We start from the raw sequence: 23,113 nt of genomic DNA on the forward strand, positions 1-23,113 counted from the left end.
TATTCGGGAAGTCAAAACATGCAAAGTGAAACACAAGAATAATACTAATCCTAAATAAAACAGCTTTTACTTAATCACCATACTGATTACTTATTATTCATTGTATAATGTTTTGATTGATCAACTTAACACTTGAATTAAAATAATAGTTATCCCACGCTCCAACCATGCACACTATGTTTACCTATGGTCTTTACTCTGTGAAATAGATTAATTTGATTTCCAATTAAACTGATTTCACAATTCCAAGTCTTTAAGTGTAAGAATACCAAATTCTTACCACTATTAGAAAGTGTTAGTTTTAAACTATTATGAAAATATTCCTTTTGTATATTCCTTGGGAGATTGTTACTAGACAATTCCATGGAGTTGAAGTCTCAAATTCAAAGTACATTCCTTTGAACATCCTTCTTTAAATAAAAAGTTTCTAACTTACTCATATATTCTTGATATCCAACTCCCATTATCGAAACTTTTTCATAATTACCATATGACTATCCATTCTTAACATAATCCTATCTATTTAGAATTATATCAATATGGTCCATTCATTACTATACTTCCAACTATCCATAAGCAACCAATCCTTAGCGAACCATAGATTTTCCTTGAGAGTTGTTTAACCACTTTAGTCATATTTAGTTCTAGTCCTTTTTCCCTCTTAATGGCCTAGGCATTTGGAAAATTAGAACACATTGAATATTCTAGCATATGCCATCGACCCTATATCCGAAGCGTACAGGACACGATTCATAATGTCTTACATGTTCTGACAATTCGTACTATGAAGAGGGATGCCGTAATCATAATTGAATTTTGAGAATGCAATTAACATTTCCATATATAGAATTTCCTTATGTCGAATCTTTTCAACATGACATTCATATATGTCTTTAACTAAATTTGATTAAAAAATCTCAATCTAAGCTTTTAGAATTGAAAAATGAAGTATAAGTTCTCCTCCCTTAATTATAGCAAAACAACTTTTTCAAACGCTGCAACTTTGCGCATTGAAAACTTCGTTTTTTATAATTCACATTGCTAACTTGCAACACTTGCCATAATAATTATGCTGCCACTAACATAATAATTATTATCTTATTGGCATAACACTTATACTCCCACTAGCTCTGACATGTCTCCAAAATCAGTTGTACTTCAAGAAATCAATACTTATTGACTTTCTTACCAAAGTTTAGATTTCTGATTCGAGATGCTTCAATAAGCCTTTATCTAAGCTTCTTAAAGTCATACACCTTTCCTTAGATAGTTCACATGTGTGTCTAAACTATTTTAGAACTTACAACAATAAGTTCCGAATGTTTAGACCTTTTTCCATTTCTCACAATTCGAACTATAAAGAAGGATGTCGTAATCATAATCAAATTTGAGAATTCAAGTATCACAAATGCTATCTCCTTAAAATCTACTTATTGAAAGCGTTTCCTCACAATCATTTTCATGAATTGGAGAGAAACCTTATGACACTTAGATTTTATGGTGTATGTGTTCCTATCCATGTGAAATAAGCATAACCATAATCATAAGACCATGTTAGTGACAAAACCATACTCATATGGTCTGAACCTATCTAACCTTAATTCCTTGCCACTCGGTAACACAAGGGTCTACCATGTCTTCCAAGTTGTTATGCAAATAGTTGAGAACTCATAGATCTCACATACCAACTGGAATGGGCACAAAATAAGAATGTGTCAACATCAAGTCGTGTGTTAGCAACTAACAATAGGTTTACTCTTGATTAGTTCTTAAAACTTTTCAAGATCTTTAAGACTCCCACTGAGCTCTTGACATATAAGTTTCTCTTTGTCAAGAAACATTACTTGACAAACAAATATTCAAGAGTTAGTGCGGTTTCTTATCAAGACAAACACTATTGACTATCGGTCTTAGTTTATCTTTGTCTTATCTAAAAATTACAACTTACCAATTTCAAATGTAAAAGAGTAGAAAACATTTTACTCTACATTTGCTGATATGTCACTCAATATACAATCTTGAAGTATGACTCTAAGAATTGATTTTGGAACGAAGTATAATTCATCTTAGTTGATTTAACATTTTCAACAATTCATGATTCCTCTCTTTAGCCAAACAAATGCACTAAGGTGTCCTTAGAGGATCAAATTGTGATATGGTTTTCATAATCATTAAGATGATCATAAAACATGATACTCAAGTACTCTCCCATCTTTTCAGATTGGGGAAACTTTTATCTTGCTGGGTAATTGATTTGTTTTATTCATTCTGTTACACATTGAAACCTTTTCAAATACTCAGAATTATACTTAGTCTTGTAAGCATAACCATATTTACTAACTTTAGTAAACCATAATGAATAGTCTTATCGTTCTTTGTGGTGGACCTGACCAACGCACAACCAAGTGTACCTGATCCCCTAGTCCTTCACTTGACTCACATATTCATGTGAACAAGGAATTAGTCTTAATTTCCCAAGGATGAAGGTTCTCATTCATTATACAATACAAGGTTCATGATTCCAAGGTCCTGTCCAGCTAAAACTTGGGTGATGATAATCTTTCCTTATTTGTTAAATTTAGACACTACCACAAACGAAAGAATCAAATCCATATTGCTAAAATAGAAACATACAAACATCAATTTTCACGAATGTCATTGCAAGGAAATATACGATAAAATAAAATCAATATTTTATTTATTTATAATATGTGGCAAAACTTTTCCTTACAATGCAATTACATATGAAAACTATGCTATTAAAAATTTCTAATCAATCTATCATAACTCTTAAGCAGCAACTCAAAATCCGATCATTGAACCATATGATCGAAATCAATCTCTTCGTGATTAGACTCTACATGCCTTTCCTTCAAGCTTCCTTTGATCCTACAAAACATCAAAATATAATCTTATCACATCATGTATTAAGAATCTACAAATAGAAACTTAATAGAGTTAGATAGTGAACTTACCTGAAGCAGAGTCAAACTTTTTGACTTTACCATCTCTTAGATCCTTTAGGTAGTTACGACAGCTTCGCAACCAATGTCCCTTCTCTTGGTAGTAGAAACATATGGACTCTTTGGTAATGGTACATGGGACTATCTCAAACTTAGCCTTTCCCTTTCCCATGGAAAGTGAAATCTTTTCTGGACTTCCAATTTTTCCGTAGTCAATGTCCATGGAAGAGGGAGGGGGTGGATGTAATTTATGGGGGAGGGGGGAGGGTGGTGGGGTGGGTAAGGTGGGCATGCATGGATGTATGTTGTGTAATGGCTTGGATACATGTTGGGTATGTATTGTGTTGGGAAAAGGGGTGACAACTAGTCTTGTCATGGGCTTTCACCAACACAAAAAGTCAACTCTTTATATTTTATAAAGATGTTGGTATTTTTATAAAAAAATGAGTGATATTTTATAAAAAGTGTGGTATAAATGATGCATAAATATTTAATTTGAATTATAAAAATTCGAATTATTATAAAAATCATTATTATTAAAAATAATAATACGTTACATGAAGGTTAGGTTGAATTCCCAAGTTCTTGCCGTGAAAAAAATTTGGGTGTTTAGCGACGAATTCACCAAAATTTGTATATGTAACATTTGATATGAATTTGTCATGTAGTGTAAGGTTTACGAACTCCACTTCCTTGTGTTACGAATATTATTTATACCCAAATAATATATAACTGAATTATCGAGTTGTTACGTTACTAACCCCAATTAGGGTTTATATTTGATAATTGGTAACCAGAGAGGTACATTGTATTATAATTTGACAATAGTACATTAGAAACATTAGAGAATATCACATTTCTCCTAATATTCTAATATGATTCGAGTTGACCTGGTTGACTTTTATTGACTTTGCTTGACCAAAATTGATGGTTGTGACATCATCCACCCGTTAGAAGGAATTTTGTCCCAAAATTAGCGTCCCGAGTGGGTCCTCAAGGGTTGGGAAAAGATGCGGGTATTTCTATTTCATCTAGTCTTTGATTTCCCAAGTAAATTTTGGTCCTCACTTAGCATTCCGACGGACCTTTACTATTGTTATGCTGCTTTGCTTTGTTCTTTTGACTTCCCTGTCCAGTATTTCCACAGGTTCCTCAATGAAGTGGATATTCTCATTTACTTCGATCTCATCAAGTGAAATGACAAAGGTCTCATCAGATTGGCACTTCTTTAAGTTCTGCACATGAAAGGTGGGATGCATATTGCTGAGTTCCTGTGGTAGTCAAAGTCCGTATGTTAGCGGGCCGATCCTGGCAACGATCTTGAATTGCCCTATGTACCTTCGATTTTGTTTCTCACGCTTTCCAAAATTTATCATCCCCTTCTAGAGTGAAACCTTCAACAATACGCGGTCACCAACCTGGAATTCTAAGGGTTTGCGTCGTTTATCCGCATAGCTCTTTTGTCGATTCCCGAGATGCCTTTAGTCACTCACGGATCTGAATGATCTTCTTTGTCATTTCTTGTATGATCGCAGGGCCGGTGAGGGTGCTTTTCGTCATTTGACCCCTTAGCCAGTTGGGAGTCCCCAACTTCAGCCCAACATAATGGTGATCTGCACTTACATCCATATAGTATCTTAGACGGAGTGACTTTGATGTTGGCGTGGTAGTTACTGTCATAAGAGAACTCAATCAGTGGTAGGTGAGTGTCCCATGCTATTCCAAAGTCCATCATACAGGCACAAAGCATATCTTCTAATGTTTGAATGTTTCGCTCACTCTGACTGTCTGTTTAGGGATGGTAAGCTGTACTCATGTCGAGTTGGGTTCCCAAATACTTATGTAACGAATGTAAAAAACGTGAGGCGAATCGACTATCCCTATCTGATATAATGGACAGCGACATAATGTGCAGTCTCACAATCTCCTTAAGATACGTTCTTGTCAACTTTTCCATCTTATCCGTCACGTTGTTTGGTAGGAAGTGTGTGGATTTGGTTAGTTTGTCTACGATTACCCAAATGGTATTGTGTCCATCTATAGTCTTGGGCAACTATGTCATGAAGTCCGTGGTAATCCACTTCCACTTCGATTCAAGTGTTTCTAGTTGTTGTAATAGCCAAGAGGGCTTCCGGTATTCTACTTTGACCTTAGCACAGGTTAGGCACTTACCTACGTAAGTGACAATCTCTTATTTCATGTTTGGCGACCAATAGACCCCTTTGAGGTCCTGTGACATCTTGGCTGCCGCAGGGTGAATGAAGTGTTTTCTTTTGTTTGCCTCGTTCATGATTAAATCCCTAATATCGCTGAACTTTGGCGTCCAAATTCGAATCATGAAATATTGTATTCCATCATCTCTGAGTTCGAAGTTCTTATCGATTATACGCAATACTTCCTTCTTTGCTGACTACATGTCCTAGGAAGTCTACCTTTCGTAACCAGAACTCGCACTATGAGAACTTTGCGTAAAGTTTCATTTTTCGTTGTAATTCTTGTTTTGATTGCAAGTGTTGCCTATGCTCCTCCTCACTTCGTGAGTGCATCAATATATTATCAATGAATATGATCACAAATTTGTCTACATACCGTCTACATATGCGATTCATGAGGCCTATGAATACTACTGGAGCATTGGTCAATCCGAATGACATAACTTACAAACATGTAGTAAGCGGGTTCTGAAAGCCATTATAAGGACATCTTCTTCCTGAACTCTAAGTTGATGGTACCCTGATCGCAAATTGATCTTTGAGAACTAAGTGGGTACCGGTTCTTTACGGCCAGCATGTTCAATTCCCGATAGTCAGTACAAATCCTAAATGATCCATGTTTCTACTTCACAAATAAGACTGGCGCTCCCCAGGGTGAGAAGCTTGGTTTAATGAACCTCTTGTCTAATATTCGTGTAGTTGACTAGATAATTCTTGCATTTCTGTCGGGGCCAGTCTGTACGGAGACTTCGCTATGGGGGTAGCTTTTGCGATTAAGTTGATTCTGAACTCGACTTATCGTACACGTGGTAACCCCCGGGAGGTCTTCTGGAAGCACATCAGGAAAATCACAAACTTTTGGTATGTCCAAGATTTCCTTCACCTCTTTCTTCTGGTCCACTATGTGTGCTAGAAATGCATAATACTTTTTGTGTAAGTGCTCTTGTGCCTTGATGTGTGAGATGATTCTGGTTTAGTATTTATTTGAACTTATGACTAATGAATCTTCTTTTGGCACCATTAACATAAGTATGCGGGCATAAGAGTTATTGACGAGGAACATACCAGTTACATTAGTAGGCTTCTGTATTGCTACCTTCGCTCCAATGGCTAAGACTCTTCCTTGATTACCTCTACCTAAACACTTTTCCTTAGGACAATCCCTATTTTAATGTCCAGTTTCGCCACATCCATAACAGGCACGGGTCACCCCTGATTTGGATGTCTGATTGTTACCTTGGGCCCGGGTCTTATAAAATTTGGCAGTGTGTCCCCTTTTTTTTATAGTTGAAGCAGTACATCTCCCTACATGCACTAAAGTGATGATAAGGGCACTTTTCTCCTTTTGGGATATTTCTGCCGTATTGTTTTCGTTGGTTGATGGCTACAGGGGTGGTAGTGGCGAGGACTGCCACCGTTCCCTGCTTCTTCTACGGGCCTTGTTGGGGTTTTTCTTCTTTTTTATTCCAGAATTCCCTCTTGTTGTTCCTCTCCCTTGGGAGGGTCGACTTTCTGAACCATGGTTGTCCTGGCGGATGCCTTGTTTAGTCAATTGATGAACGATACGCTTTGCGCTGTCAAGGGTGGTTGGTTGAGAAGAAATGATCATCCATTAGATTTATGGGGTAAGACCCCAAATGTATCTCTCTATCCTTTTGTACTCAGGAGTACCATTTATAGGCACAAGATAGCCAGCTCATTGAAACGGTTGATGTAAGCCGCATATCTCTAAATTCTTCCCGATGGGATTCCAGAGTTCTTGTTCTAAGTCTTGCATCTCACTCCTCTGATGTCACTGTGAGAGTTGTGGTTATTGTGTCCCGATCCTTCTTGCCTTTCAGTATTAAAGTTTGCTACGACAATCGCTACCCTTTGTGCAATCATTTCTTTGATTGCAGTCGTGTCCATTGATGTTGGTATTCGAGTTCGTGTTAGGGGTTGTGTTGTTGGTATTGGGGTTGGTCCTGAACGGAGTCCTACGCTTCGCCTGGGTGGCATGACTTTGTTCCAAGTATTAAGGTTTGAAACAATTTGCAAGCAACTAAAATTGTTACTAGTCGTATGCCATAAGTATAGCGTGTTATTGTTGTGGTATGATTCCTAATGTCTTGATCAAGATTATCAGAGATGTACTTAGGTTAGTAAGTGGTAGTAGTAGAAAGTATCTTATACACAATGCACATTCTTAACATGTTCAATTAGATAGGAATATTCCATTGACTTGAGTTTCAATCTTCTAGGAAGGCATACATAGATTTTGTTTCACTAGACGTAAGGAAGTACAATAAGCCTAACACAAGATGTGAGTAGTGTAATCACTAAGTCACTAGGCTATACTAGTCTATCATATACCAAAATGACGCACAAGGTGCCCCGCCATCTCACACATCTTGCGAGTGGCCTCCTCCGCTATCTGTTCCGCTGTGACTTCCTTAGCTTCTGTTGCAAGAATTTTTTTGTCTCATGGCGGCCATCACCTCTTCTAAGGAGTGTAAAAGGTCCGTAATGTTCTCCTACTCTGCTTGTAGGTTCAGCATGGCATCCGTATGGTGTTCTTGTTCCTCGTGGATGTGTTGAATTCATACACTCGCGTTCCAGGCTTCGCCACCGATCTCCATTACCTCGTGATGGAGAGCTTGAACTCGAGTGTCCAAGCGGGCCACTCGTGCTACAGGAAGAGGTAGTGCTCGATCTGTGGGGGTGCTGGGGCCCAGAGGATGGTGTAGTGGGTGCATGTCAAATGTGGATCGTCGACCGTCTTCTCTAGTCCATGCACGTAGCTGGATTTCTCATTGTGGCGGCACATCCTGATCCTGATAGGGTAAGGTTCATTAATGATCTCCCCAGTGCTTGCCTCCTCGTCTGATCCCTCCTCAGAATCCTCCTCCTCGTAATCCATCTTTTGGTACTCTTCAGGATCCTCCTCATGAACCTCTTTTGGCATATCCTGGATCCATCCGTTGGCTGCCATGGCAGGGTATTAGGGGTCTTTGTGGTGAAATCCATCCATGTCTTTTGTGCGGGAATAGAGGTATAAGAGACAAATAAAGAATCTAGGTGTATCGTTCTATAGTATCATAAAATACTCTTATAGTATTTTAAACTTTATGTTTGATTCTAGAGTTTCATTTTATGGTTGTTGGTAAGTTTTAGACTTGTTGTTCACCATGAATATTCCCAAGCACATGTTAATCACATCTTGGATAAATATAGTTGATCAAGCTATATTCATCCAAGATCTAATTACATACCACCTAGGCCTACCCGTAGTGTTCAACTTAGCTTATTACTTTTGATTGTTCTTGTTATGACATTGTTCTAGTATGTGCGTATGTACTTATACTTTACTAAAATATTATTATATTTTAAAAGTATACTTATGCAAAAAAATTTAGTCGGTGTGTTTTAGCCCCATTATATTTATAGTTGTATATCTTAGACGGTTTGATATACTCAGTTCATTATAAACAATGCTCTTATACGAATCTGTCACACCCCCAAACCAGGATGGTGGAAACGTTTGCGTGTGGATGACTTTTATGAATAGTATCACAACAAATTGAATAATAGTGATCAAAGCAACACAACCATCATAATCATAATTGGGAAAATTACATTGTATCCAAATATTGTTTATTTCAATACCAATTACATTATGACAAAAGTAAATAGTGTGACGCCGTAACGTCCCATTCCTCAAGATTTGTGGTTACCTGCTTAAAGATTTCCTGAGAATACAATTAGTTTTGAAAAGTGTCAAAAATTAAGTCGGTGAGTTCATAAGATTTTTGTATGCGAAAAATCTGTAACTTTTCCTTTTAGAATGATAATGTATATTTCTAGAAAATCCAATATTTTCTTAGAAATGAGTTGTAGTCTTAAAACCCTAAGACAAAAAATGTGTAAGTATTGTTTTACTTTAAAATAGTATTATGTAGTTTTATTATTATACAAAACCATTTGAACGTATGTTATCCCTGTAAACCACATGTGTTGTTAATACCCCATGTGAGTTATTACAACGATGCTAAAACTAGTTGGCCTGCTGCGACGTTGTTCAGGTGTCAGAATGTTAGACAATTGTCACCCCAGGCCCACTGGTCTAGCAGTAGCTAACAACTTAGGTGTGTGATTATCAGTCTCATATAGATCTATACACAAGTGCCACACTCTCTTACTGTGATTCTGGTTGTAATTCAGGACTTTAGCGTGTACTCTGGTAGGTACGGTGCAGATAATGTCTCACAAAATAGTATCATCAAGTTTATGTACAGTGCAATGAAAACCCTTTTGTAAGTGGAAATAGTCTTTCCATAGTAAATACATAGTGTAAAATAATTATACCTTTAAATAATTATTTGTATTGTATCACAAAACAGTAAAATAGTGTCAATGACCCACAAACTATACCTACTATAGGTTATTATAAATGCTTTATTGTGTCTATATATGTATATATATATGTGTGTGTGTGTGTATATATATATATATATATATATAAATTAACATGTTTGGATTTTTTAAAAGATTATATCATATAATTTACATCTAACACAAGTATAAGAACATTTAGTATGATAAAACTAATTTTCTAGTTTTTGGCTTTTTTTAACGTCACTAACCGGTAAAAATTTAGGTTGTAAACCTTATAAATTTTAGTTTTTACCTTTTTTGTGCATATTCAGTCAAACTAACCTTGTATGTTTAAAATAACATATTTTAGATCAAATCTCACAAAAATGGTACCATAACCTACTCATGACCATTTTTGCTAGAAAAAACCCTTCTTTTACATAAAAAAATGGTGGGTTTTTCAGGGTTTTTATTTATTTATTTTTTGTAAAACCAAATTCTTGGTATTTTTAACTAGTTTCATAACACATGTTCAAAATAACATATTTTGATGTGTATCCCACAAAGATAAAGTAATAGCTTGGTTAAAACCATTTTTCCTAGAAAAGTCATATTATGTTCATAAAACCATTGTGTTTATAGTTTTGTTTTTGTGACTTTTTCTCAAGAACATATAGTATGTTTATACTCATTATTCATAGATTTTTTGCATTTTAAACAACATTCCACACATAAATGTTCATAATACTAGTTATTAACATTATTTCATGTAAATAATACTTTTACACAACTTGAAGACTAAGCATGCATAATAACTAGTGTTATTACACAAGTTTACTTGTATTCCCCCCTAAAACTTTGATAAAACGGAAATAAACGGGTATGAACTCACCTTGAGTGGATTTCTTAGTGGATAAAGAGATGAAGATGAAGGTTTTCAAGGTTAGAACACTTGAAGATGCTTGAAGAACACTTGAAGATTATACTACCCTATGGATATTAGTACATATTAATGTGTGTAATTATAACAAAACTAGTATTTTATGTGTAGAATCACTAAATCCATGGAGAAAAGCTTTCCAAAAATTGAAGAACCAACTTAGGAGGAATTATACTTAAGAACGATGGAGAGTTCTTGAGAGAAAATGAGAGTATTAAGAAGTTGGAGAAGATGAAGTGAAAGGGAGGGGGGAAGGGTTGGACGTAATTTATGGGGGAGGGGGGAGGGTGGTGGGGTGGGTAGGTTGGGCATGCATGGATGTATGTTTTGTAATGGCTTGGGATACATGTTGGGTAAGGATTGTGTTGGGAAAAAAGGATGACAACTACTCTAGTCATGGGCTTTCACCAACACAAAAGTCAGCTCTTTGTATTTTATAAAGATGGTTGTATTTTTATAAAAAAAAAATAGTGATATTCTATAAAAAGTGTCGTATAAATGATGCATAAATATTTAATTTGAACTATAAAAATTAAAATTATTATAAAAATCATTATTATTATTATTATGAATAATAATACATTACATGAAGGTTAGGTTGAATTCCCAAGTTCTTGTCGTTAAAAAAATTGGGTGTTTAGCCGGGTATAGAATTTGTCGCATTTTGTGACGAATTCACCAAAATTTGTGTATTTAACCTTTGATATGAATTTTTCATGTAGTGTAAGGTTTACGAAGTCCACTACCTTGTGTTACGAATATTATTTATACCCAAATAATATGTAATTGAATTATCGAGTTGTTAAGTTACTAACCCCAATTCGGGTTTAAATTCAATAATTGGTAACCAGAGAGGTACTTTGTATTATAATTTGTCAATAGTATATTAGAAACATTAGAGAATATCATATTTTTCTTAAAATTCTAATACGATTTGAGTTGACTATGCTTGACCAAAATTGGCGGTTGTCACACTTGCAGCTGAGACACTTCTGGGATTTGACCTTGAGCCTATTGTACAAACGAGTTGAACACCGGTGGTTGTTGTATGAACAATGACACATGGGGAATGCTTGCCATGGTGGCGTGTGGGTAGATCACCGATAAATATTGTGATTGCGGTTGAATATTGTGAGGGATCCAGGTTCTGGTGCTAGATCTATGTGGAAACAATTATTGCCGAAAAACAGGTATCTCTGTTTGATGTGTTGCAACAATCTGTGGAGTTGTGGTTACGACTGCTGCTTACTGAGATGGTTTAACTGTTGGACGCCATAGATTGGCTATGTAGGTTGCCACCGTTTCATCTGCGGAGATGGATGGTGTCTGTGAGACTGGCCTGCGATTTGAAGCGTGTTCTTCTTGGATGGAAACTCGCCCTCCATTTAACGGATGCATTGAACGCACCGGGATTTACTCCGTTTACTGGATGTCACCGGAATTTTGCCTACCATCTTTGATCTCTGGTTTTTCTTCATGGATGTATTTGATGGGTTTTGAACAATACATCAATCCTATGGTGTACATGCAAACCCTAAAGCTTTGGATCTAGTTTGTCTAATGAACATGCAATAATCATCCAAATCTCATAACCCCTAGATCTTGCATATAATAATCGATATTATCATAATAAAAGGGTTTAGATATTACCTTGATTGTTATGTAGTAATAAAAATCTCGATTCCTCTTGATCTCAACCTTTGAAAGCTTAGTGCCTCAAATGTTGCACCTCTAATGAAGTCACAAACACCATGAGCAACAAGATGACTTAGGAGAAGGAGGATAAGCACCAAAAACTTCCAAGAACCCTTAGGGATTACTTCACCACGTTTTTGGGGCCTTTAGGGGTTTCTTATATAGGTAGGCTATTAGGGTTTTCAACTAGGAAACTGTAATTTGACTGCTTAGGCCCTAAGTAGCCCATGGACACCCTCCTTAGAGGCATTAGACGAATTCTAATGGGTTTCCCCATAGATTTCATCCACTCCAACTTTTGTTGAGTCCATCAGCCCATTTATGCAACTATATTATAATTACACAATCAGTCCCCTTTATTTAATTAATCTCTTTTAGCCACAAAATTAATTCTTATTAATTCTTGACTAATATTAATTAAATAATATGATTTCTATTTTAATATATTATTCATAAAATATATTAATAAATCATAATTAATCATTTTTCTCCTTAATTCATCCTATCAGTTTCTATGGTGATGGCAACCCAAAAGGACCATGCTCATAATTGGGTCAAGTACATACCAAAATAGTTATGAGCTTAGACACCTAATCGAACAGTCTCCCATTTGGATAAGTCTAATAATTATATTGCGTATGACTTTGGAACCTAATCAGCAATTGTAGCTTTCAAAAGCTGCTGTCGAACTCGGATCAAAACAGAAATGTGTCCTTTAGATAAGGGATCATATATTTCTCCATTCTAGATATCGTATGAACTGAGACATAGATTTAATTCATACTCTCTGTTCATGTGTTGTTTCCTGATTTCCGATTTATGATGACTGACAACAAACTACAATTGAACACATCGAATTAGTCTTGGCTTGGCCAAACGCTTAGGGTGTCATCACTAAATCATCGCGGGGCCCACATATATCGCGTTTAATCCCACTTTGGGTAAAAGGAACGGATAAACTTTGATTCAATGCTCGCATGTACCTACTCATCAAATGACACACAACAATATGTTTTATAACACCAAGTTGCTGGTGCGTTTACATATTATCAATGTGCAACCAACTTGCAGAATACAACTCACACATCTCGGTTTCAAGAATATAAGATATTATCGTCTCACTAATCACCCGTGATAAATTCCATGAAGTGATTCAAGTGAGTGTGGGTTTAATCCAATGCTCAAATCTTATTCATAAGCACTCATGAACGTTGCAACGAACTTTTGCTATGTCTAATACACTTTAGACAATCTACAAACCAATTCATGACAATCATCTTTCATACCTACTCCCAAAGTATGAGCGACTGTGAAACATTCAAATAAACTTATTATTCCAGAAGTCAAAAAATGCAAAGTGAAACACAAGAATAATCAAATCCAATATGACCCCAAACATTTGAGTATATATAAAACTCCATTTATTTAGTCACTATACTGATTACACATTATTCATTGCATAATGTTTCGGATAATCAACTTATTACTTGAATTATAACACCAATTGTTCCATGCACCAAGCATGCACATTTTGTTTACCTATGGTCCATACTTTGTGAAATAGATCAATTTAAAAACATTTCCAATGATGCTCATTTCACAATATCCCTAATCCTTATCGTTAGTGTAAGAACAAATTCTCGCCACTACTAGAATATGTTAGATTCTAACATTTTATGCAATGATCCCTTTATTAATCTTATTGCACAAAAGTCACCAAGACTTCGCCAATGAAATTACAAAGTTCTCTATTGGAGATTGTTACAAGACAACTCCATAGATGTGAAGTCTCACATTCAAAGTACATTCCTTTTAACATTCTTCTTGCATAAAAAGTTTCTAATCTAGACATAAATTCTTGACGTCCAACTCCCAATATGGAAACATTTCCATACTTGCCATATGACAACTCGTTATTAATAGAATCATATATAATCATAATAATGTCATTATGGTCCATTCGTTACTATACTTCCAACTGCTCACAAGCGACCAATCCTTGGCGAACCTTTAGATTGTACTTGATAGTTGTTTAATTATCTTAGTCAAATCCGGTTCTAGTACCTTTTCCGTCTTAATGCCCTAGGCATTTGTAAAATTTTAGAACGATCTAATACTACAGCACATGCAATCGATCCTATACCCAAAGCATATGGGACACGATTCATAATGAAAAAACGTGATACTTTACAAGTTCCTTACTATAATATTGCCATATATAGAATCCTTTTAAATTGAATCTTTTTAACATAACATCCATATATGTCCTTCGACTAAATTTGATTAAAATTTCTCGATCCAAGCTTTTAGATTTCGAAACGAAGTATAATATTATCTCCCTTAATTATAGAAAAACAGCTATTCAACCTTTGCAAATTGAAACTTTGTTTTCTATAATTAATATTGCTAACTTCCAATACTTAAAATAATAATCATGCTCCGACTAACATGATAATTATCTCCATACCACCATAACATTTATGCTCCCACTAGCTTTGACACGTATTCAGAAAATAGTTGGACTTCTAGAAATCAACACTTATTGGCTTCCAAAGTTCATGTTTCTAATACGAGATGCTTCGATAAACCTTTATCAAGCTTCTCAAACTCATACACCTTTCCTTAGAAAGCTCATATGTGTGTTTAAACCATATTAGAACTTATAGGAATAAGTCTTAAATGATCAAACTAATTGCCAAATCTAACAATTCGAACTATGAAGAGGGATGTCGTAATCATAATCGAATTTGAGAATGCAATTTACACAATTGCTAACTCCTTAAAATCTTCCTAGTGAAAGCGTTTCCTCACAATCATTTTCATGAAGGAGAGAAACCTTATGGCACTTAGATTTTATGGTGTATGTGTTCCTATCCATGTGAATTTGTCATAATCATAATCATAAGACAGTGTTTGTGACAAATCCAAACTCTTATGGACATACAACTTGTTCATTCTTAATTTCATGCCATTAAGGGTCCCACCATTGCTTCCAAGTTATTTAGCAGCTCACTTATACCAGTCAACATACTTTCATTGAACAAGGTGCTTGCCCTTATGCAGTCAATTGAGAACTCGTAGAACTCATATGCATAAGTAACTTTACTGGAATGGCATAGAAATAAAATTTTGTCAACACGATAGGTTACTAACCTCAAGTCATGTGCTAGTGTCTAATAGTTTTACTCTTGATTAGTTATTGAACCTTTTCAAGATCATTTAGACTCCCACTGACCTCTTGACATATAAGATTCTCTTGTCAAGAAACATTTCTTGACAAACAAATATTCAAGAATTAGTGCGAATTCTTATCAAGATAAACTACTACACATAATTGGTCTTAGTTGGTCTTTGTCTTATCCAAGACATCATAACTTACCAATTTCAAATATGTAAAAGTAACACAAACAATTTTCTGCTTCATATTTGATGAGTGTGTTAAAACTTCTTAAGATATGTCACTCAAGTCACAATCTTGGAGTATGACTCTCTAAGGCTTGATTTTGGAACAAAGTATGATTCACCTATTGATTTGACTATTTCAACAATTTCTGATTCCTCTTTTTAGCCATACTAGTGCACTAAGGTTTACCTAGAGGATCAATTGTGATATGGTTTCAAAATCAATAAGACGATCATAAAACAAGATACTAAAGTACTCTCCAAACTTTTCAGATTGGAGAAACCTTTATCTTTCTGCCTAATTGATTCTTCTTATTCGTTCTGCTATTATTACAACTTTTCAATAATTCGGAATTATACTTAATCTTGTAAGCATAACCATATTTACTAGACTTTTATTAATCATGACGAATAGTCTTATTGTTATCTGTGGTGGACTTGACCAGTGCACAACATTGTGTTCTAGTTCTTCATTCCTTCATTTGACTCACATACTTGTGTGATCAAGACATTTGTATTAATTTCCTAAGTACCAAGATTTCCATACATCACATGATTCAAATCATAGGAATTCCAAGCTTCTGTCCGATTGAGACTTAGGCGATGGGAATTCTTTCTTACTTAGAAAAATTATGACACTACCATAAATAACATAACTAAGAATCACATCGACTTAATATTGCTTACAATAGAAACACACAAGCATCAATTTTCATAAATAACATTGCAAGGATATATAAATAAGACAAAACTCAAAATTTGTTTTATTTATAAAAGGTGTGGAAAACTTGTCCTTACAATGCAAATTCAAATGAAAACTATGTTATTTACATATTCCAAAGCAATCTATCATAACTCTCTAAGTAGCAGCTCTAAAATCCGATCTTTGAATCCATGCGATCGTAATCCATTTATTCACAATCAGACTCAGCTCGCTCTTCCTTTAAGCTTCCTTTCTTTTCTTCGATCCTACGAAACACCAAATGTAATCTTATCACATCATGTATTTAGAATCTACAAATAGGAACTTAATAGAGTTAGAAAGTGGATTTTACCTGAAAAAGAGTCATACATCTTGACTCTCCCATCTCTTAGATCTCTCAGGTAGTCAGGGCAACTTTGTAACCAATGCCCCCTCTTTTGGCAGTAGAAACATATGGATTCTTCTTGAATGGTACACGGGACTATCTCAGATTCAGCCTTTCTCTTGCGTAGAGAAAACTTTCCTAGAGTTCCAATGTTGCCATTTCCCATAGAAGGATGGGACATTGATTTACCAGAAAAATTTGCTTGACCACGCACCAAATCATCGCTGATTCAGCAGCAATAATCAAATAAGTCAAATCAATGAAGGTTACGTCATGGTTCATCACATAATACTCTCTAGTGAACTTACTATATGATTCGGGAAGTGACTGAAGAACCAAGTCAACAACCAACTTCCTTGAGACATTGACACCCAACATTCCCAATCTATCGATATGCAACTTCATATCCAAGACATGAGCGCATACAGACTTTCCTTCTTCGCGTCTTTTTGCCAATAGGGCTAGAGTGAATTTGAACTTTTCAAGTCATCGAACACGTGGGTTAGGGAGAATTATTAGAGAATGTTGAGGAAGTGAAGCATGATTTCCATTTCCACAATCCAATCGTGGAACATCATCTTCATGTGGAAAATGTTTTCCAACGGATTCAGGAAGACCATAGTTGTCAGTCTTTGACATCTACAAAACGGGAGAAATTCAAGTTAGTTGATTGGAAACCTTGATATAGCACCCAAATGATATATCAAGGCTAGGACCCACACAATATTCTACAATATGGAATAGGGATTCCGTAATCCAAATTGCAGATTATTTAAAGGTAGGTAAATGATGATTTACCAATTTCCACCGTGAAAAAACGAAAACTGAAAATTAAGTTCTAAATGAATTGAAATTCCTAGATCTTTTGAGATTCGTTGAACTTTTCAATGGCATGTTTAAATCTTGAGTGTGCGCTTCGTTTGTAACAGGGATGTCGAGGATCACAAACATGTTGTGGATAACCATGCAAATATACATTGTTTAAATCTTGAGTGTGCGCTTCGTTTGTAACAGGGATGTCGAGGATCACAAACAAGTTGTGGATAACCATGCAAATATACATGGTGCCCCCAATGTTACAGTCACCTAATCGACATGCCGGTTAACCATACACGCACCATCAATCTATGACAAACATCGAGTCACCCTTTTCCACCTTTACTTAGAGCCCAATTAGTGTGCCGAATAACCAAACATGCTCCACTAACGTCTTAGCAAGGGTACAAAATGTAATTTCATGGAATAGCATCAACTCCATATTTTTTCTAAAGTAACTAAGATTTGGGAATTTATAAAAATGCTTAGTTACTTTGTATTCATCATACTTATAATGGAAGGTTGTGTCCTATCCTACCCGTTCGGCTAACGACCCTCCACTAGTCAAGAGTGCGGTGAGTAAGAGTGGATACCCAATGTTGGTCATTTTACAGGCCGCTTCCTTAAGCACCCCTTATAGACGAACTTCGTGAATGAGGCCTACTAACGGTAAGACTGACTATTTACTCATACATATATAATATTAGACTTTTAATTTTATATAGTATAAGAGTGTATTTTACACTTCTAAATACTAAGTGGTTGAATTTAATAAATTATACCTTTTAATTTAATTAAATATAAACCATATCATTATGGATTTATTAATTCTCTTTTAATTATACACTTAATTAATTTAATAAAACCATAAGGGTGTAATTTGAACTTTTCAAAAAACTAGGGTTTTAGAATTTACCATTTTAAAATTAGAACTTTTAATCAAAAATTTAAATTCCAAAACTTGAGGACAAGTTTTGAAACTTTTCAAAACTATTAGGGTTTAGAATTTAAACATTTTAAAATTAAACTTTTTAATCAAAAAATTTTAATTCTAAAACTTGAGGGCAAGTTTTGAAATTTTTCAAAACTATCTAAATCAAATTACAAATAATTTAATTAATCAAATAATTGGTAATTATCTAAAGTTGACCTAATTTAATTTTACGGCAAGATAATCCAATCAAATCATTCAAATAAATCATGTTTATCATATAAGACAGTAATTATCTAATTAATTGAAATTTATCTTCTATTTTGGCAAGGATAATCAATCCAAATTAACAAAAATCAGATTTTATCAACAAAAAACGTTTATGATAATTATCCCAATTCAAAACAGCTCAAAATCCCAAAAAATCTGGCATCTGACACTCCAACTTGTCGAGCCAACATTTGACTCGTCGAGTTGCCAGTGCACTCAGCGAGTTCAACTATAGACTCGGTGAGTCCAGGCTCCAGATCCAAGATTTGTCGATTTCTAGCTTTGAATAATCATGTAAAGCATCAAATACATCAAACAAACAACATAGACTCTGATACCACTGATGGGTTTTGAGCACTACATCAATCCTACGGTGTACATGCAAACCCTAAAGCTTTGGATCTAGTTTGTCTAATGAACATGCAATAATCATCCAAAGCTCATAAACCCTAGATCTAGCATATAATAATTGATATTATCATGATAAAAGGGTTTAGATATTGCCTTGATTGTTATGTAGTAATAACAATCTCAATTCCTCTTGATCTTGACCTTTGAAAGCTTAGTGCGTCAAATGTTGCACCTCTAATGGAGTCACAAACACCATGAGAAACAAGATGATTTAGGAGAAGGAGGAGAAGCACCAAAACCGTCCAAGAACCCTTAGGGATTACTTCACCACGTTTTTGGGGCCTTAGGGTTCTATATATTGGTAGGCTATTAGGGTTTTCAACTAGGAAACCCTAATTTGACTGCTTAGGCCCTAAGCAGCCCATGGACTCCCTCCTTAGAGGCCTTAGACGAATTCTTATGGGTTTCCCCATAGGTTTTGTCCACTCCAGCTTCTATGGAGTCCATTAGCTCATTTATGCAACTATCTTATAATTACACAATCAGTACATTTTATTTAATTAATCTCTTTTAGCCATAAAATTAATTCTTATTAATTCTTGACTAATATTAATCTAACAATATGATTTCTCTTTTAATATATTATTCATATAATATATTAATAAATCATAATTAATCCTTTTTCTCTTTAAATCATCCTATCAGTTGCTATAGTGAAGGCAACCTAAAAGAACCATGCTCACAATCGGGTCAAGTACATACCAAAATAATTATGGGCTTAGACACCTAATCCAGCAGTATCGTAGTGGAGATACGTCCGGATGGTGCCAAATGTTGTGATATGTCGGAGATGGTAGAATTGAGATCAAGGGTGGGTGTTGAGTTGGTTCCTTCTCCTGTTATCACGGTACAAAGAAAAGAGATGATCGTTAGACAACGTCCGGGAGTGGTTCCCAGGAGGAAGCTCCAACAATCAAGTTAGAATTGATTCCGAGAGAAGATACAAAATGTCTGGGAGAAAAAGAGTCCAGTCCCCTTCTCCATGGGGGGAAGGGTTTTTTATACCTCATCGAGAGATACATGTCTCCTAACTGATTCTATTGAGCCTTCCCTCGTCAAATGAGACATGGCGGATTCGTATTGGAGGATCCTCCATCACGTCTTTCTATCTCGTTCCCCCATTGGCTAGAAGGGAATCTTCAATATAATGATGACCGTGGCTATCGTCATATAGGAAAGTGGAGCTCTCTTATTGGCTCTACGTTTGTTGGGGTATTTTTTCATGTGGAGATGAGGGTAAGGTGCAGTTTTGCCCCTTAATCGCCATACCGGTGAGTCCATACAGGCAGAGGCCCGGCCTTGGCCTCAGCCTGGGTATGACCAAAATCCAACTAGGCCATGCTTGGCGCTAGTTTGACTTTTCTTCTTTAACGTTTTTCCTAAGGGATACGTTAACAGATGACTTGGGAGGATTTCATGATGAGATTTTGGGCTGAGTTTGCACCTATGATTGAGGTACAACAGTTGGAGAGGGAGTTTCAAGACCTTCGCCAGACTACTGAGACGATGGTGGAGATCAATGCTATGTTTCGTGAGAGGGTGTTACTGGTTCCGCAGTATGTGGCGGACGAGGAGATGAAGAAGGCGAGATATAACGATATGTTGAGGAGCGATATCAGACAGTTTGTGAACATATCCATTTGCAGGACATTGGATGATGTGGTGGCGAAAGCTAGGGATAGGGAGATTGATATGGAAATGCGGAATAATATCAGACCAGTTTCAGAGTTTAGAGGGCTCGAGCAAGAGGCCCAAGGTGTTTTAGTCAATATTGAGGGGCAAGCAGGGTTGGGGCCGCTGTGGAAAGTGTGGCAAGACACACGATGAAGCTTGTAGGGTAGGTGGTTCTGGCTGCTTCAAGTGCGGCAGGACGGGTCATATCAACAGGGATTACACTACCACCACCTGTAACACCCATGTATCTGATATGATTTACTTCCATTGTAGTCAGAGGCCAATAAGAAGTCCAACTGCCTGAGCCTAGCAGCAACAAGACCAATTGCAGTACCCGCTCCGACGAACCTAAGGATTATAGATGGTCGTTAGGGTGAGGCGGAGGTGCCTGTTGTGAGGAGCAGGGAATTTCAGCTGACAGCCAAAGAGGCTCGTGCAACACTAGATTTGGTGACGGGTATGTACCTTCTCCTTATCTCTTTATTTATTTTGATTTTCATGCTTATATCTATGTTTTTATTATAAGGTTGTTCCTTGTAAACGATATCCCTGCTCTCGTTTTATTTGATTCGGTGGCTACCCGATCCTTTGTGTCTCTCGCGCTCAATAAGAAGTTTGTCGATGTTCTGGGGGCGCTAGATTATCCATTGGAGGTCGAGATTGTTGACGATCTCCCTATGCGAGTATCGAGGGTTCATTGGGGATGCATATTACAATTGTTTAGTAAGCGGTATCTAATCAATTTGGTTCTTATTCCCCTACGTGAGAATAAGGTTATTGTAGGGATGGATTGGTTTAGCCCCAATAGGGAAATGATTGATTGTGAGCATCAGTTGGGACATATTCAGACCCCAAGAGGGGGAGAGTTAGTGATTTAGTGGGAGGGTGTACTGCATGAACCGACTTTGTGTTCAGCAGCAAGAGTTAGGCGTTATCTTCAATAGGGTTGTTCTAGGTTTTTGGCTTATGTTATGGATAATCGAGAGAAGGGTAAGGCTATAGTGTGCGATGTACTGCTTGTTCGGGAATACCCAAATGTTTTTCCGAAGAATTTTCCTGAATGCTTTCGGAGAAGTAGGTGGAGTTTCAGATTAATTTGGTTCCAGGTACGACTTTGATTGTCAAAGCACCTTATCGGTTAGTGATGGGTTTTTGGTGTTACAACTACAATGCACTAAGCGAAAAACATTTAAACAATTCAAATGATTAGGGCACATGCAACCTTATAGGATCTATGTCTTTCACATATAGACAACATACTATGATAATCATATTACAAAACTTTCCTATGAAAAACTAATTCATAAGAATAAAGAAACTTACATTAAAGATTGAAACCTAATAGGATCTGTGCCTGGTATCATCGTTTTGCCCATCATATAACATCCATTGTGTTTCATCACAATCGCATTGACCCATCACTATTTATTCTTCATTCAGTCGGGGCAACCACATATTTATTACTTTATGTTGATGACATTATACTTGACAATTTCTTCTACAATTATCTTACAACATATTATTGACAAACTCAACCGTAAGTTTGCCATGACCGATCTTGGGCCACTTAACTATTTTTTTTTTGGGTATTTCTGCTGTCAGATCTTCTACAAGTCTCTTTTTCTCTCAACATAACTATGCCTCTGAGATTTTGGAACGAGTCAGCATGCAAAATTGTAATCCATGTCAGACTCCTGCCGAGTCGGTCCATAAACTAGATGCATCTGGCCTTCTGATTGCTTACCCCACTTTATTTCGCAGTCTCGCAGGTGCCCTTTAGTATTTCACATGCACCAGACCTGTCATTGCTTTCACTGTTCAATAGATTTTCTTATACATGCTTGATTCCAGAGACCCCTATCTACATGTTCTCAAACGGATTCTACATTATATTTGGGGAACTCTTGATCATGGGCTCCAGCTTCATGTCTCCCCCACTTCTTCATTTATTGCATACTCTGACGTGGATTGAGGGGGGGGGGGGGGGGGGGGGGATGCCCAGCCACCAGACGCTCCACCTCAAGATATTGTGTATTTCTTGGGGACAAACTCATCTCTTGGTCTTCAAAAGACAAGGCACCATTTCTAGATCCAGCCCTGAGGCTGAATAACGGGGTGTTGCCAACATTGTTGTAGAAATCTCTTGGCTCCAGAACCTTCTTCTTGAAGTTCATTGCCCTACACCAGTAGCAACAATTGTGACAACATAGTGCGGACTACATGTCAACCAATCCGGTTCAAAACCAACGAACGAAACATATCAAAATCGACATTCACTTTTTACGAGACAAAGTAGCTATCAGCCACATACGGGTTCTCCATGTTTCATCCGCCTGTCAGTATCCTGATATCTTCAC

This window comes from Lactuca sativa, chromosome 1 (genome assembly GCF_002870075.4).
Source record: "Lactuca sativa cultivar Salinas chromosome 1, Lsat_Salinas_v11, whole genome shotgun sequence".
In the NCBI taxonomy this organism is placed as follows: Eukaryota; Viridiplantae; Streptophyta; class Magnoliopsida; order Asterales; family Asteraceae; genus Lactuca; species Lactuca sativa.